Consider the following 15,636-nt stretch of genomic DNA (forward strand, 5'->3'; position numbering starts at 1 on the left):
TTTCCTGTCTGAATTTGTCGCACAGAAAGTTGCAGGCCAAATATGTGTGACATTTCTGCGACTTTAGCTTCTAGAGCATTTTTACAACATTATACATAGGTGCTGAATACATAAAAAGCGACTGTTCAGCGACAGACAAGTCGCATCGGCTGAAAGTAGGCCAGAATGTCAGTCCATGTTGGAGCAGGTTTAGATACAGTCTAAAGTATAGATCTCAAAGTCTGTGCACAGAATTTAGCAAGGGCCTCGCACCTTCTGATGCATCAGGTAGGTGCACAATAGCATAGCCTAACCCTCTGTACTTTGGTCTATATTGATGCGGGACATAGACAGCCAGCTGATGACCAATCCATTAGTGCAATGGATGGCTGGAAGCATTTGTCTTTGCCTTTGCAATACCACAGAAGCAATGCATGGTCAATGTACAGCAATGACACACCTGTGTGAACAGCCAGGAGACCCCCCCCCCCATGTTATGTTACATAGTTACATAGTTAGTACGGTCGAAAAAAGACATATGTCCATCAAGTTCAACCAGGGAATTAAGGGGTAGGGGTGTGGCGCGATATTGGGGAAGGGATGAGATTTTATATTTCTTCATAAGCATTAATCTTATTTTGTCAATTAGGAACATTCAGCACCCACCCGCTATCAAGGCAGCTGCCTATCATGTCATGCCCTACCTGCACAGGTGTGCTGGCTACTCAAATGATCCAATTAAGGAGGCCATTTAGTCAGCAGCAGCAGAAGTCCTGTGCCTGGACGCTCCAACAGCGGCCAGACACAAGCAGAAGCAGCAGAAGCAGCAGCAGCAGCACCACCTTTTGTTTTTTGGCTGCAGCAGCAGCAAGGCCCACAGGGCTGGCTAGCTGGCTAGCCAGCAAGCAGGTAGCAATGAAAGTAGGAATCTTTCTTTTTAACCCTGTAAGGGGGTGGTGCACTGTACCCGAAGATACTGCCATATCGGGTCAATGCATAGGGCGACGGAAGCAAGCTTCGAAATCGGCCCCCGTTCTCAAAAATCCATTTAATATATGGTCCCCAGATAGGGGACGTATCAGATATTAAACTGATAAGAACAGATACTACACTTGATCTTAGCCAAAAGGCCGAGAAGCGATAACCGTGAAAGGGGCGGGCCCAACAAGGTCCCCTTCATGGGCACTATCACTGCTTGCTGTCAGGGAGGCTGCCAGACAATTTTCCATGCACACTCTGGGCTGGGGGGCAGTCAACCACCAGTACACACAGCAGAACCTAAACCCATACCATTATTGCTAAGCAGCAAGACAGGGGCCCATTGCACTCCCACGGGGCCTTTTTAAATGCAATCCATAACCCGGATTTGCCAGGAACCCTTCTTACTCCTCCTACTTGCATGTGACACTGGGCTTAGGATCTGCATAGGAAACACACACACAAGCACACACCTACCTTTGTTGCCTGCAGATGCCTCCTTGGCTGTCCCCAAACGGTATCAAACCAACACCCACGGGAAGCTGTAAGCATAGAGGACATGCCTGCACCCCATTGGACTTACCTGTGTGGGTTAAACCCGGGTTATTTGACAACCTATGGCGGTGATGGTTCTGCTCAGGCAGAGCAGTGCTGATGCTCCTCATAAAGCTGTCGCTGCTGTGAAGGTTCTAGGTGACATCACAAATCCCTATGGTTACATACACAACAAAGCTGGGTTGTTGTTGTTTACACTCTGCAAGGCCTGTGGAAGTGAGTGACATCATAGCACTGTAGTTCTGAGGGTTCTAGATGGATGCAACAATCTCCTGTTGCTTCTATGAAGGCCATAATAGACGACATCACCAAACAGCTCCATAGTCACATACACAGCAAAGGAGAGATGTTGTTTACACCTAGTGATGTCAGTGGTATTGAGTGACATCACAGCACAGTGCTAAGGCTCCTGGGCCTGGACACAGCAGCGGCTGCAATATCTCAACGGAGAATACGTTTATATATATGTGTGTGTGTGCGCGTATATATATATATATATATATATATATATATATATATATATATTTCTCCGCCGAAATCACTTTTAAACCCATTTCCACCTTTTTTTCCCTTCTCTTCCTCTTACTTTTTTTTCACGTTTTTTTACGTTTTTCTCCTTTTCGCCTCTTTTCTGGGCGTATTATTCTTCTTTTTCTTCTTTTTTTTCGTCTAATGCATACCCCATCAGTGCAGCAATGCTTATTCAATACCGCCAGCAGATGGAGACACTGGGGGATAATTTTCTAAGGATTTATACTGATTTTTCCTGTCTGAATTTGTCGCACAGAAAGTTGCAGGCCAAATATGTGTGACATTTCTGCGACTTTAGCTTCTAGAGCATTTTTACAACATTATACATAGGTGCTGAATACATAAAAAGCGACTGTTCAGCGACAGACAAGTCGCATCGGCTGAAAGTAGGCCAGAATGTCAGTCCATGTTGGAGCAGGTTTAGATACAGTCTAAAGTATAGATCTCAAAGTCTGTGCACAGAATTTAGCAAGGGCCTCGCACCTTCTGATGCATCAGGTAGGTGCACAATAGCATAGCCTAACCCTCTGTACTTTGGTCTATATTGATGCGGGACATAGACAGCCAGCTGATGACCAATCCATTAGTGCAATGGATGGCTGGAAGCATTTGTCTTTGCCTTTGCAATACCACAGAAGCAATGCATGGTCAATGTACAGCAATGACACACCTGTGTGAACAGCCAGGAGACCCCCCCCCCATGTTATGTTACATAGTTACATAGTTAGTACGGTCGAAAAAAGACATATGTCCATCAAGTTCAACCAGGGAATTAAGGGGTAGGGGTGTGGCGCGATATTGGGGAAGGGATGAGATTTTATATTTCTTCATAAGCATTAATCTTATTTTGTCAATTAGGAACATTCAGCACCCACCCGCTATCAAGGCAGCTGCCTATCATGTCATGCCCTACCTGCACAGGTGTGCTGGCTACTCAAATGATCCAATTAAGGAGGCCATTTAGTCAGCAGCAGCAGAAGTCCTGTGCCTGGACGCTCCAACAGCGGCCAGACACAAGCAGAAGCAGCAGAAGCAGCAGCAGCAGCACCACCTTTTGTTTTTTGGCTGCAGCAGCAGCAAGGCCCACAGGGCTGGCTAGCTGGCTAGCCAGCAAGCAGGTAGCAATGAAAGTAGGAATCTTTCTTTTTAACCCTGTAAGGGGGTGGTGCACTGTACCCGAAGATACTGCCATATCGGGTCAATGCATAGGGCGACGGAAGCAAGCTTCGAAATCGGCCCCCGTTCTCAAAAATCCATTTAATATATGGTCCCCAGATAGGGGACGTATCAGATATTAAACTGATAAGAACAGATACTACACTTGATCTTAGCCAAAAGGCCGAGAAGCGATAACCGTGAAAGGGGCGGGCCCAACAAGGTCCCCTTCATGGGCACTATCACTGCTTGCTGTCAGGGAGGCTGCCAGACAATTTTCCATGCACACTCTGGGCTGGGGGGCAGTCAACCACCAGTACACACAGCAGAACCTAAACCCATACCATTATTGCTAAGCAGCAAGACAGGGGCCCATTGCACTCCCACGGGGCCTTTTTAAATGCAATCCATAACCCGGATTTGCCAGGAACCCTTCTTACTCCTCCTACTTGCATGTGACACTGGGCTTAGGATCTGCATAGGAAACACACACACAAGCACACACCTACCTTTGTTGCCTGCAGATGCCTCCTTGGCTGTCCCCAAACGGTATCAAACCAACACCCACGGGAAGCTGTAAGCATAGAGGACATGCCTGCACCCCATTGGACTTACCTGTGTGGGTTAAACCCGGGTTATTTGACAACCTATGGCGGTGATGGTTCTGCTCAGGCAGAGCAGTGCTGATGCTCCTCATAAAGCTTTCGCTGCTGTGAAGGTTCTAGGTGACATCACAAATCCCTATGGTTACATACACAACAAAGCTGGGTTGTTGTTGTTTACACTCTGCAAGGCCTGTGGAAGTGAGTGACATCATAGCACTGTAGTTCTGAGGGTTCTAGATGGATGCAACAATCTCCTGTTGCTTCTATGAAGGCCATAATAGACGACATCACCAAACAGCTCCATAGTCACATACACAGCAAAGGAGAGATGTTGTTTACACCTAGTGATGTCAGTGGTATTGAGTGACATCACAGCACAGTGCTAAGGCTCCTGGGCCTGGACACAGCAGCGGCTGCAATATCTCAACGGAGAATACGTTTATATATATGTGTGTGTGTGTGCGCGTATATATATATATATATATATATATATATATATATATATATTTCTCCGCCGAAATCACTTTTAAACCCATTTCCACCTTTTTTTCCCTTCTCTTCCTCTTACTTTTTTTTCAAGTTTTTTTACGTTTTTCTCCTTTTCGCCTCTTTTCTGGGCGTATTATTCTTCTTTTTCTTCTTTTTTTTCGTCTAATGCATACCCCATCAGTGCAGCAATGCTTATTCAATACCGCCAGCAGATGGAGACACTGGGGGATAATTTTCTAAGGATTTATACTGATTTTTCCTGTCTGAATTTGTCGCACAGAAAGTTGCAGGCCAAATATGTGTGACATTTCTGCGACTTTAGCTTCTAGAGCATTTTTACAACATTATACATAGGTGCTGAATACATAAAAAGCGACTGTTCAGCGACAGACAAGTCGCATCGGCTGAAAGTAGGCCAGAATGTCAGTCCATGTTGGAGCAGGTTTAGATACAGTCTAAAGTATAGATCTCAAAGTCTGTGCACAGAATTTAGCAAGGGCCTCGCACCTTCTGATGCATCAGGTAGGTGCACAATAGCATAGCCTAACCCTCTGTACTTTGGTCTATATTGATGCGGGACATAGACAGCCAGCTGATGACCAATCCATTAGTGCAATGGATGGCTGGAAGCATTTGTCTTTGCCTTTGCAATACCACAGAAGCAATGCATGGTCAATGTACAGCAATGACACACCTGTGTGAACAGCCAGGAGACCCCCCCCCCATGTTATGTTACATAGTTACATAGTTAGTACGGTCGAAAAAAGACATATGTCCATCAAGTTCAACCAGGGAATTAAGGGGTAGGGGTGTGGCGCGATATTGGGGAAGGGATGAGATTTTATATTTCTTCATAAGCATTAATCTTATTTTGTCAATTAGGAACATTCAGCACCCACCCGCTATCAAGGCAGCTGCCTATCATGTCATGCCCTACCTGCACAGGTGTGCTGGCTACTCAAATGATCCAATTAAGGAGGCCATTTAGTCAGCAGCAGCAGAAGTCCTGTGCCTGGACGCTCCAACAGCGGCCAGACACAAGCAGAAGCAGCAGAAGCAGCAGCAGCAGCACCACCTTTTGTTTTTTGGCTGCAGCAGCAGCAAGGCCCACAGGGCTGGCTAGCTGGCTAGCCAGCAAGCAGGTAGCAATGAAAGTAGGAATCTTTCTTTTTAACCCTGTAAGGGGGTGGTGCACTGTACCCGAAGATACTGCCATATCGGGTCAATGCATAGGGCGACGGAAGCAAGCTTCGAAATCGGCCCCCGTTCTCAAAAATCCATTTAATATATGGTCCCCAGATAGGGGACGTATCAGATATTAAACTGATAAGAACAGATACTACACTTGATCTTAGCCAAAAGGCCGAGAAGCGATAACCGTGAAAGGGGCGGGCCCAACAAGGTCCCCTTCATGGGCACTATCACTGCTTGCTGTCAGGGAGGCTGCCAGACAATTTTCCATGCACACTCTGGGCTGGGGGGCAGTCAACCACCAGTACACACAGCAGAACCTAAACCCATACCATTATTGCTAAGCAGCAAGACAGGGGCCCATTGCACTCCCACGGGGCCTTTTTAAATGCAATCCATAACCCGGATTTGCCAGGAACCCTTCTTACTCCTCCTACTTGCATGTGACACTGGGCTTAGGATCTGCATAGGAAACACACACACAAGCACACACCTACCTTTGTTGCCTGCAGATGCCTCCTTGGCTGTCCCCAAACGGTATCAAACCAACACCCACGGGAAGCTGTAAGCATAGAGGACATGCCTGCACCCCATTGGACTTACCTGTGTGGGTTAAACCCGGGTTATTTGACAACCTATGGCGGTGATGGTTCTGCTCAGGCAGAGCAGTGCTGATGCTCCTCATAAAGCTGTCGCTGCTGTGAAGGTTCTAGGTGACATCACAAATCCCTATGGTTACATACACAACAAAGCTGGGTTGTTGTTGTTTACACTCTGCAAGGCCTGTGGAAGTGAGTGACATCATAGCACTGTAGTTCTGAGGGTTCTAGATGGATGCAACAATCTCCTGTTGCTTCTATGAAGGCCATAATAGACGACATCACCAAACAGCTCCATAGTCACATACACAGCAAAGGAGAGATGTTGTTTACACCTAGTGATGTCAGTGGTATTGAGTGACATCACAGCACAGTGCTAAGGCTCCTGGGCCTGGACACAGCAGCGGCTGCAATATCTCAACGGAGAATACGTTTATATATATGTGTGTGTGTGCGCGTATATATATATATATATATATATATATATATATATATATATATATATATTTCTCCGCCGAAATCACTTTTAAACCCATTTCCACCTTTTTTTCCCTTCTCTTCCTCTTACTTTTTTTTCACGTTTTTTTACGTTTTTCTCCTTTTCGCCTCTTTTCTGGGCGTATTATTCTTCTTTTTCTTCTTTTTTTTCGTCTAATGCATACCCCATCAGTGCAGCAATGCTTATTCAATACCGCCAGCAGATGGAGACACTGGGGGATAATTTTCTAAGGATTTATACTGATTTTTCCTGTCTGAATTTGTCGCACAGAAAGTTGCAGGCCAAATATGTGTGACATTTCTGCGACTTTAGCTTCTAGAGCATTTTTACAACATTATACATAGGTGCTGAATACATAAAAAGCGACTGTTCAGCGACAGACAAGTCGCATCGGCTGAAAGTAGGCCAGAATGTCAGTCCATGTTGGAGCAGGTTTAGATACAGTCTAAAGTATAGATCTCAAAGTCTGTGCACAGAATTTAGCAAGGGCCTCGCACCTTCTGATGCATCAGGTAGGTGCACAATAGCATAGCCTAACCCTCTGTACTTTGGTCTATATTGATGCGGGACATAGACAGCCAGCTGATGACCAATCCATTAGTGCAATGGATGGCTGGAAGCATTTGTCTTTGCCTTTGCAATACCACAGAAGCAATGCATGGTCAATGTACAGCAATGACACACCTGTGTGAACAGCCAGGAGACCCCCCCCCCATGTTATGTTACATAGTTACATAGTTAGTACGGTCGAAAAAAGACATATGTCCATCAAGTTCAACCAGGGAATTAAGGGGTAGGGGTGTGGCGCGATATTGGGGAAGGGATGAGATTTTATATTTCTTCATAAGCATTAATCTTATTTTGTCAATTAGGAACATTCAGCACCCACCCGCTATCAAGGCAGCTGCCTATCATGTCATGCCCTACCTGCACAGGTGTGCTGGCTACTCAAATGATCCAATTAAGGAGGCCATTTAGTCAGCAGCAGCAGAAGTCCTGTGCCTGGACGCTCCAACAGCGGCCAGACACAAGCAGAAGCAGCAGAAGCAGCAGCAGCAGCACCACCTTTTGTTTTTTGGCTGCAGCAGCAGCAAGGCCCACAGGGCTGGCTAGCTGGCTAGCCAGCAAGCAGGTAGCAATGAAAGTAGGAATCTTTCTTTTTAACCCTGTAAGGGGGTGGTGCACTGTACCCGAAGATACTGCCATATCGGGTCAATGCATAGGGCGACGGAAGCAAGCTTCGAAATCGGCCCCCGTTCTCAAAAATCCATTTAATATATGGTCCCCAGATAGGGGACGTATCAGATATTAAACTGATAAGAACAGATACTACACTTGATCTTAGCCAAAAGGCCGAGAAGCGATAACCGTGAAAGGGGCGGGCCCAACAAGGTCCCCTTCATGGGCACTATCACTGCTTGCTGTCAGGGAGGCTGCCAGACAATTTTCCATGCACACTCTGGGCTGGGGGGCAGTCAACCACCAGTACACACAGCAGAACCTAAACCCATACCATTATTGCTAAGCAGCAAGACAGGGGCCCATTGCACTCCCACGGGGCCTTTTTAAATGCAATCCATAACCCGGATTTGCCAGGAACCCTTCTTACTCCTCCTACTTGCATGTGACACTGGGCTTAGGATCTGCATAGGAAACACACACACAAGCACACACCTACCTTTGTTGCCTGCAGATGCCTCCTTGGCTGTCCCCAAACGGTATCAAACCAACACCCACGGGAAGCTGTAAGCATAGAGGACATGCCTGCACCCCATTGGACTTACCTGTGTGGGTTAAACCCGGGTTATTTGACAACCTATGGCGGTGATGGTTCTGCTCAGGCAGAGCAGTGCTGATGCTCCTCATAAAGCTGTCGCTGCTGTGAAGGTTCTAGGTGACATCACAAATCCCTATGGTTACATACACAACAAAGCTGGGTTGTTGTTGTTTACACTCTGCAAGGCCTGTGGAAGTGAGTGACATCATAGCACTGTAGTTCTGAGGGTTCTAGATGGATGCAACAATCTCCTGTTGCTTCTATGAAGGCCATAATAGACGACATCCCCAAACAGCTCCATAGTCACATACACAGCAAAGGAGAGATGTTGTTTACACCTAGTGATGTCAGTGGTATTGAGTGACATCACAGCACAGTGCTAAGGCTCCTGGGCCTGGACACAGCAGCGGCTGCAATATCTCAACGGAGAATACGTTTATATATATGTGTGTGTGTGCGCGTATATATATATATATATATATATATATATATATATATATATAAATATATATATTTCTCCGCCGAAATCACTTTTAAACCCATTTCCACCTTTTTTTCCCTTCTCTTCCTCTTACTTTTTTTTCACGTTTTTTTACGTTTTTCTCCTTTTCGCCTCTTTTCTGGGCGTATTATTCTTCTTTTTCTTCTTTTTTTTCGTCTAATGCATACCCCATCAGTGCAGCAATGCTTATTCAATACCGCCAGCAGATGGAGACACTGGGGGATAATTTTCTAAGGATTTATACTGATTTTTCCTGTCTGAATTTGTCGCACAGAAAGTTGCAGGCCAAATATGTGTGACATTTCTGCGACTTTAGCTTCTAGAGCATTTTTACAACATTATACATAGGTGCTGAATACATAAAAAGCGACTGTTCAGCGACAGACAAGTCGCATCGGCTGAAAGTAGGCCAGAATGTCAGTCCATGTTGGAGCAGGTTTAGATACAGTCTAAAGTATAGATCTCAAAGTCTGTGCACAGAATTTAGCAAGGGCCTCGCACCTTCTGATGCATCAGGTAGGTGCACAATAGCATAGCCTAACCCTCTGTACTTTGGTCTATATTGATGCGGGACATAGACAGCCAGCTGATGACCAATCCATTAGTGCAATGGATGGCTGGAAGCATTTGTCTTTGCCTTTGCAATACCACAGAAGCAATGCATGGTCAATGTACAGCAATGACACACCTGTGTGAACAGCCAGGAGACCCCCCCCCCCATGTTATGTTACATAGTTACATAGTTAGTACGGTCGAAAAAAGACATATGTCCATCAAGTTCAACCAGGGAATTAAGGGGTAGGGGTGTGGCGCGATATTGGGGAAGGGATCAGATTTTATATTTCTTCATAAGCATTAATCTTATTTTGTCAATTAGGAACATTCAGCACCCACCCGCTATCAAGGCAGCTGCCTATCATGTCATGCCCTACCTGCACAGGTGTGCTGGCTACTCAAATGATCCAATTAAGGAGGCCATTTAGTCAGCAGCAGCAGAAGTCCTGTGCCTGGACGCTCCAACAGCGGCCAGACACAAGCAGAAGCAGCAGAAGCAGCAGCAGCAGCACCACCAGCACCACCTTTTGTTTTTTGGCTGCAGCAGCAGCAAGGTCCACAGGGCTGGCTAGCTGGCTAGCCAGCAAGCAGGTAGCAATGAAAGTAGGAATCTTTCTTTTTAACCCTGTAAGGGGGTGGTGCACTGTACCCGAAGATACTGCCATATCGGGTCAATGCATAGGGCGACGGAAGCAAGCTTCGAAATCGGCCCCCGTTCTCAAAAATCCATTTAATATATGGTCCCCAGATAGGGGACGTATCAGATATTAAACTGATAAGAACAGATACTACACTTGATCTTAGCCAAAAGGCCGAGAAGCGATAACCGTGAAAGGGGCGGGCCCAACAAGGTCCCCTTCATGGGCACTATCACTGCTTGCTGTCAGGGAGGCTGCCAGACAATTTTCCATGCACACTCTGGGCTGGGGGGCAGTCAACCACCAGTACACACAGCAGAACCTAAACCCATACCATTATTGCTAAGCAGCAAGACAGGGGCCCATTGCACTCCCACGGGGCCTTTTTAAATGCAATCCATAACCCGGATTTGCCAGGAACCCTTCTTACTCCTCCTACTTGCATGTGACACTGGGCTTAGGATCTGCATAGGAAACACACACACAAGCACACACCTACCTTTGTTGCCTGCAGATGCCTCCTTGGCTGTCCCCAAACGGTATCAAACCAACACCCACGGGAAGCTGTAAGCATAGAGGACATGCCTGCACCCCATTGGACTTACCTGTGTGGGTTAAACCCGGGTTATTTGACAACCTATGGCGGTGATGGTTCTGCTCAGGCAGAGCAGTGCTGATGCTCCTCATAAAGCTGTCGCTGCTGTGAAGGTTCTAGGTGACATCACAAATCCCTATGGTTACATACACAACAAAGCTGGGTTGTTGTTGTTTACACTCTGCAAGGCCTGTGGAAGTGAGTGACATCATAGCACTGTAGTTCTGAGGGTTCTAGATGGATGCAACAATCTCCTGTTGCTTCTATGAAGGCCATAATAGACGACATCACCAAACAGCTCCATAGTCACATACACAGCAAAGGAGAGATGTTGTTTACACCTAGTGATGTCAGTGGTATTGAGTGACATCACAGCACAGTGCTAAGGCTCCTGGGCCTGGACACAGCAGCGGCTGCAATATCTCAACGGAGAATACGTTTATATATATGTGTGTGTGTGCGCGTATATATATATATATATATATATATATATATATATTTCTCAGCCGAAATCACTTTTAAACCCATTTCCACCTTTTTTTCCCTTCTCTTCCTCTTACTTTTTTTTCACGTTTTTTTACGTTTTTCTCCTTTTCGCCTCTTTTCTGGGCGTATTATTCTTCTTTTTCTTCTTTTTTTTCGTCTAATGCATACCCCATCAGTGCAGCAATGCTTATTCAATACCGCCAGCAGATGGAGACACTGGGGGATAATTTTCTAAGGATTTATACTGATTTTTCCTGTCTGAATTTGTCGCACAGAAAGTTGCAGGCCAAATATGTGTGACATTTCTGCGACTTTAGCTTCTAGAGCATTTTTACAACATTATACATAGGTGCTGAATACATAAAAAGCGACTGTTCAGCGACAGACAAGTCGCATCGGCTGAAAGTAGGCCAGAATGTCAGTCCATGTTGGAGCAGGTTTAGATACAGTCTAAAGTATAGATCTCAAAGTCTGTGCACAGAATTTAGCAAGGGCCTCGCACCTTCTGATGCATCAGGTAGGTGCACAATAGCATAGCCTAACCCTCTGTACTTTGGTCTATATTGATGCGGGACATAGACAGCCAGCTGATGACCAATCCATTAGTGCAATGGATGGCTGGAAGCATTTGTCTTTGCCTTTGCAATACCACAGAAGCAATGCATGGTCAATGTACAGCAATGACACACCTGTGTGAACAGCCAGGAGACCCCCCCCCCATGTTATGTTACATAGTTACATAGTTAGTACGGTCGAAAAAAGACATATGTCCATCAAGTTCAACCAGGGAATTAAGGGGTAGGGGTGTGGCGCGATATTGGGGAAGGGATGAGATTTTATATTTCTTCATAAGCATTAATCTTATTTTGTCAATTAGGAACATTCAGCACCCACCCGCTATCAAGGCAGCTGCCTATCATGTCATGCCCTACCTGCACAGGTGTGCTGGCTACTCAAATGATCCAATTAAGGAGGCCATTTAGTCAGCAGCAGCAGAAGTCCTGTGCCTGGACGCTCCAACAGCGGCCAGACACAAGCAGAAGCAGCAGAAGCAGCAGCAGCAGCACCACCTTTTGTTTTTTGGCTGCAGCAGCAGCAAGGCCCACAGGGCTGGCTAGCTGGCTAGCCAGCAAGCAGGTAGCAATGAAAGTAGGAATCTTTCTTTTTAACCCTGTAAGGGGGTGGTGCACTGTACCCGAAGATACTGCCATATCGGGTCAATGCATAGGGCGACGGAAGCAAGCTTCGAAATCGGCCCCCGTTCTCAAAAATCCATTTAATATATGGTCCCCAGATAGGGGACGTATCAGATATTAAACTGATAAGAACAGATACTACACTTGATCTTAGCCAAAAGGCCGAGAAGCGATAACCGTGAAAGGGGCGGGCCCAACAAGGTCCCCTTCATGGGCACTATCACTGCTTGCTGTCAGGGAGGCTGCCAGACAATTTTCCATGCACACTCTGGGCTGGGGGGCAGTCAACCACCAGTACACACAGCAGAACCTAAACCCATACCATTATTGCTAAGCAGCAAGACAGGGGCCCATTGCACTCCCACGGGGCCTTTTTAAATGCAATCCATAACCCGGATTTGCCAGGAACCCTTCTTACTCCTCCTACTTGCATGTGACACTGGGCTTAGGATCTGCATAGGAAACACACACACAAGCACACACCTACCTTTGTTGCCTGCAGATGCCTCCTTGGCTGTCCCCAAACGGTATCAAACCAACACCCACGGGAAGCTGTAAGCATAGAGGACATGCCTGCACCCCATTGGACTTACCTGTGTGGGTTAAACCCGGGTTATTTGACAACCTATGGCGGTGATGGTTCTGCTCAGGCAGAGCAGTGCTGATGCTCCTCATAAAGCTGTCGCTGCTGTGAAGGTTCTAGGTGACATCACAAATCCCTATGGTTACATACACAACAAAGCTGGGTTGTTGTTGTTTACACTCTGCAAGGCCTGTGGAAGTGAGTGACATCATAGCACTGTAGTTCTGAGGGTTCTAGATGGATGCAACAATCTCCTGTTGCTTCTATGAAGGCCATAATAGACGACATCACCAAACAGCTCCATAGTCACATACACAGCAAAGGAGAGATGTTGTTTACACCTAGTGATGTCAGTGGTATTGAGTGACATCACAGCACAGTGCTAAGGCTCCTGGGCCTGGACACAGCAGCGGCTGCAATATCTCAACGGAGAATACGTTTATATATATGTGTGTGTGTGCGCGTATATATATATATATATATATATATATATATATATATATTTCTCCGCCGAAATCACTTTTAAACCCATTTCCACCTTTTTTTCCCTTCTCTTCCTCTTACTTTTTTTTCACGTTTTTTTACGTTTTTCTCCTTTTCGCCTCTTTTCTGGGCGTATTATTCTTCTTTTTCTTCTTTTTTTTCGTCTAATGCATACCCCATCAGTGCAGCAATGCTTATTCAATACCGCCAGCAGATGGAGACACTGGGGGATAATTTTCTAAGGATTTATACTGATTTTTCCTGTCTGAATTTGTCGCACAGAAAGTTGCAGGCCAAATATGTGTGACATTTCTGCGACTTTAGCTTCTAGAGCATTTTTACAACATTATACATAGGTGCTGAATACATAAAAAGCGACTGTTCAGCGACAGACAAGTCGCATCGGCTGAAAGTAGGCCAGAATGTCAGTCCATGTTGGAGCAGGTTTAGATACAGTCTAAAGTATAGATCTCAAAGTCTGTGCACAGAATTTAGCAAGGGCCTCGCACCTTCTGATGCATCAGGTAGGTGCACAATAGCATAGCCTAACCCTCTGTACTTTGGTCTATATTGATGCGGGACATAGACAGCCAGCTGATGACCAATCCATTAGTGCAATGGATGGCTGGAAGCATTTGTCTTTGCCTTTGCAATACCACAGAAGCAATGCATGGTCAATGTACAGCAATGACACACCTGTGTGAACAGCCAGGAGACCCCCCCCCCCCATGTTATGTTACATAGTTACATAGTTAGTACGGTCGAAAAAAGACATATGTCCATCAAGTTCAACCAGGGAATTAAGGGGTAGGGGTGTGGCGCGATATTGGGGAAGGGATGAGATTTTATATTTCTTCATAAGCATTAATCTTATTTTGTCAATTAGGAACATTCAGCACCCACCCGCTATCAAGGCAGCTGCCTATCATGTCATGCCCTACCTGCACAGGTGTGCTGGCTACTCAAATGATCCAATTAAGGAGGCCATTTAGTCAGCAGCAGCAGAAGTCCTGTGCCTGGACGCTCCAACAGCGGCCAGACACAAGCAGAAGCAGCAGAAGCAGCAGCAGCAGCACCACCTTTTGTTTTTTGGCTGCAGCAGCAGCAAGGCCCACAGGGCTGGCTAGCTGGCTAGCCAGCAAGCAGGTAGCAATGAAAGTAGGAATCTTTCTTTTTAACCCTGTAAGGGGGTGGTGCACTGTACCCGAAGATACTGCCATATCGGGTCAATGCATAGGGCGACGGAAGCAAGCTTCGAAATCGGCCCCCGTTCTCAAAAATCCATTTAATATATGGTCCCCAGATAGGGGACGTATCAGATATTAAACTGATAAGAACAGATACTACACTTGATCTTAGCCAAAAGGCCGAGAAGCGATAACCGTGAAAGGGGCGGGCCCAACAAGGTCCCCTTCATGGGCACTATCACTGCTTGCTGTCAGGGAGGCTGCCAGACAATTTTCCATGCACACTCTGGGCTGGGGGGCAGTCAACCACCAGTACACACAGCAGAACCTAAACCCATACCATTATTGCTAAGCAGCAAGACAGGGGCCCATTGCACTCCCACGGGGCCTTTTTAAATGCAATCCATAACCCGGATTTGCCAGGAACCCTTCTTACTCCTCCTACTTGCATGTGACACTGGGCTTAGGATCTGCATAGGAAACACACACACAAGCACACACCTACCTTTGTTGCCTGCAGATGCCTCCTTGGCTGTCCCCAAACGGTATCAAACCAACACCCACGGGAAGCTGTAAGCATAGAGGACATGCCTGCACCCCATTGGACTTACCTGTGTGGGTTAAACCCGGGTTATTTGACAACCTATGGCGGTGATGGTTCTGCTCAGGCAGAGCAGTGCTGATGCTCCTCATAAAGCTGTCGCTGCTGTGAAGGTTCTAGGTGACATCACAAATCCCTATGGTTACATACACAACAAAGCTGGGTTGTTGTTGTTTACACTCTGCAAGGCCTGTGGAAGTGAGTGACATCATAGCACTGTAGTTCTGAGGGTTCTAGATGGATGCAACAATCTCCTGTTGCTTCTATGAAGGCCATAATAGACGACATCACCAAACAGCTCCATAGTCACATACACAGCAAAGGAGAGATGTTGTTTACACCTAGTGATGTCAGTGGTATTGAGTGACATCACAACACAGTGCTAAGGCTCCTGGGCCTGGACACAGCAGCGGCTGCAATATCTCAACGGAGAATACGTTTATATATATGTG

At 46.3% G+C, this 15,636-nt stretch overlaps 7 non-coding genes across 7 annotated transcripts; all 7 read right to left on the reverse strand.

Annotated features, from left to right (window-relative positions):
- Window positions 1–930: 930 nt before the first annotated feature.
- Window positions 931–1,121, reverse strand: LOC130310395 (U2 spliceosomal RNA). The gene has a single exon (XR_008858921.1). It is a non-coding gene; the product is annotated as a U2 spliceosomal RNA (small nuclear RNA).
- Window positions 1,122–3,203: 2,082 nt separating this feature from the next.
- On the reverse strand, window positions 3,204–3,394 carry LOC130310396 (U2 spliceosomal RNA). The gene has a single exon (XR_008858922.1). It is a non-coding gene; the product is annotated as a U2 spliceosomal RNA (small nuclear RNA).
- A 2,082-nt stretch (window positions 3,395–5,476) lies between these two features.
- On the reverse strand, window positions 5,477–5,667 carry LOC130310397 (U2 spliceosomal RNA). The gene has a single exon (XR_008858923.1). It is a non-coding gene; the product is annotated as a U2 spliceosomal RNA (small nuclear RNA).
- A 2,088-nt stretch (window positions 5,668–7,755) lies between these two features.
- LOC130310398 (U2 spliceosomal RNA) lies at window positions 7,756–7,946 on the reverse strand. The gene has a single exon (XR_008858924.1). It is a non-coding gene; the product is annotated as a U2 spliceosomal RNA (small nuclear RNA).
- Window positions 7,947–10,048: 2,102 nt separating this feature from the next.
- On the reverse strand, window positions 10,049–10,239 carry LOC130310399 (U2 spliceosomal RNA). The gene has a single exon (XR_008858925.1). It is a non-coding gene; the product is annotated as a U2 spliceosomal RNA (small nuclear RNA).
- A 2,074-nt stretch (window positions 10,240–12,313) lies between these two features.
- Window positions 12,314–12,504, reverse strand: LOC130310400 (U2 spliceosomal RNA). The gene has a single exon (XR_008858926.1). It is a non-coding gene; the product is annotated as a U2 spliceosomal RNA (small nuclear RNA).
- Window positions 12,505–14,584: 2,080 nt separating this feature from the next.
- LOC130310401 (U2 spliceosomal RNA) lies at window positions 14,585–14,775 on the reverse strand. Its single transcript, XR_008858927.1, has one exon. It is a non-coding gene; the product is annotated as a U2 spliceosomal RNA (small nuclear RNA).
- Between the last annotated feature and the right edge of the window lie 861 nt (window positions 14,776–15,636).

This window comes from Hyla sarda, unplaced genomic scaffold (genome assembly GCF_029499605.1).
Source record: "Hyla sarda isolate aHylSar1 unplaced genomic scaffold, aHylSar1.hap1 scaffold_157, whole genome shotgun sequence".
NCBI lineage: Eukaryota > Metazoa > Chordata > Amphibia > Anura > Hylidae > Hyla > Hyla sarda.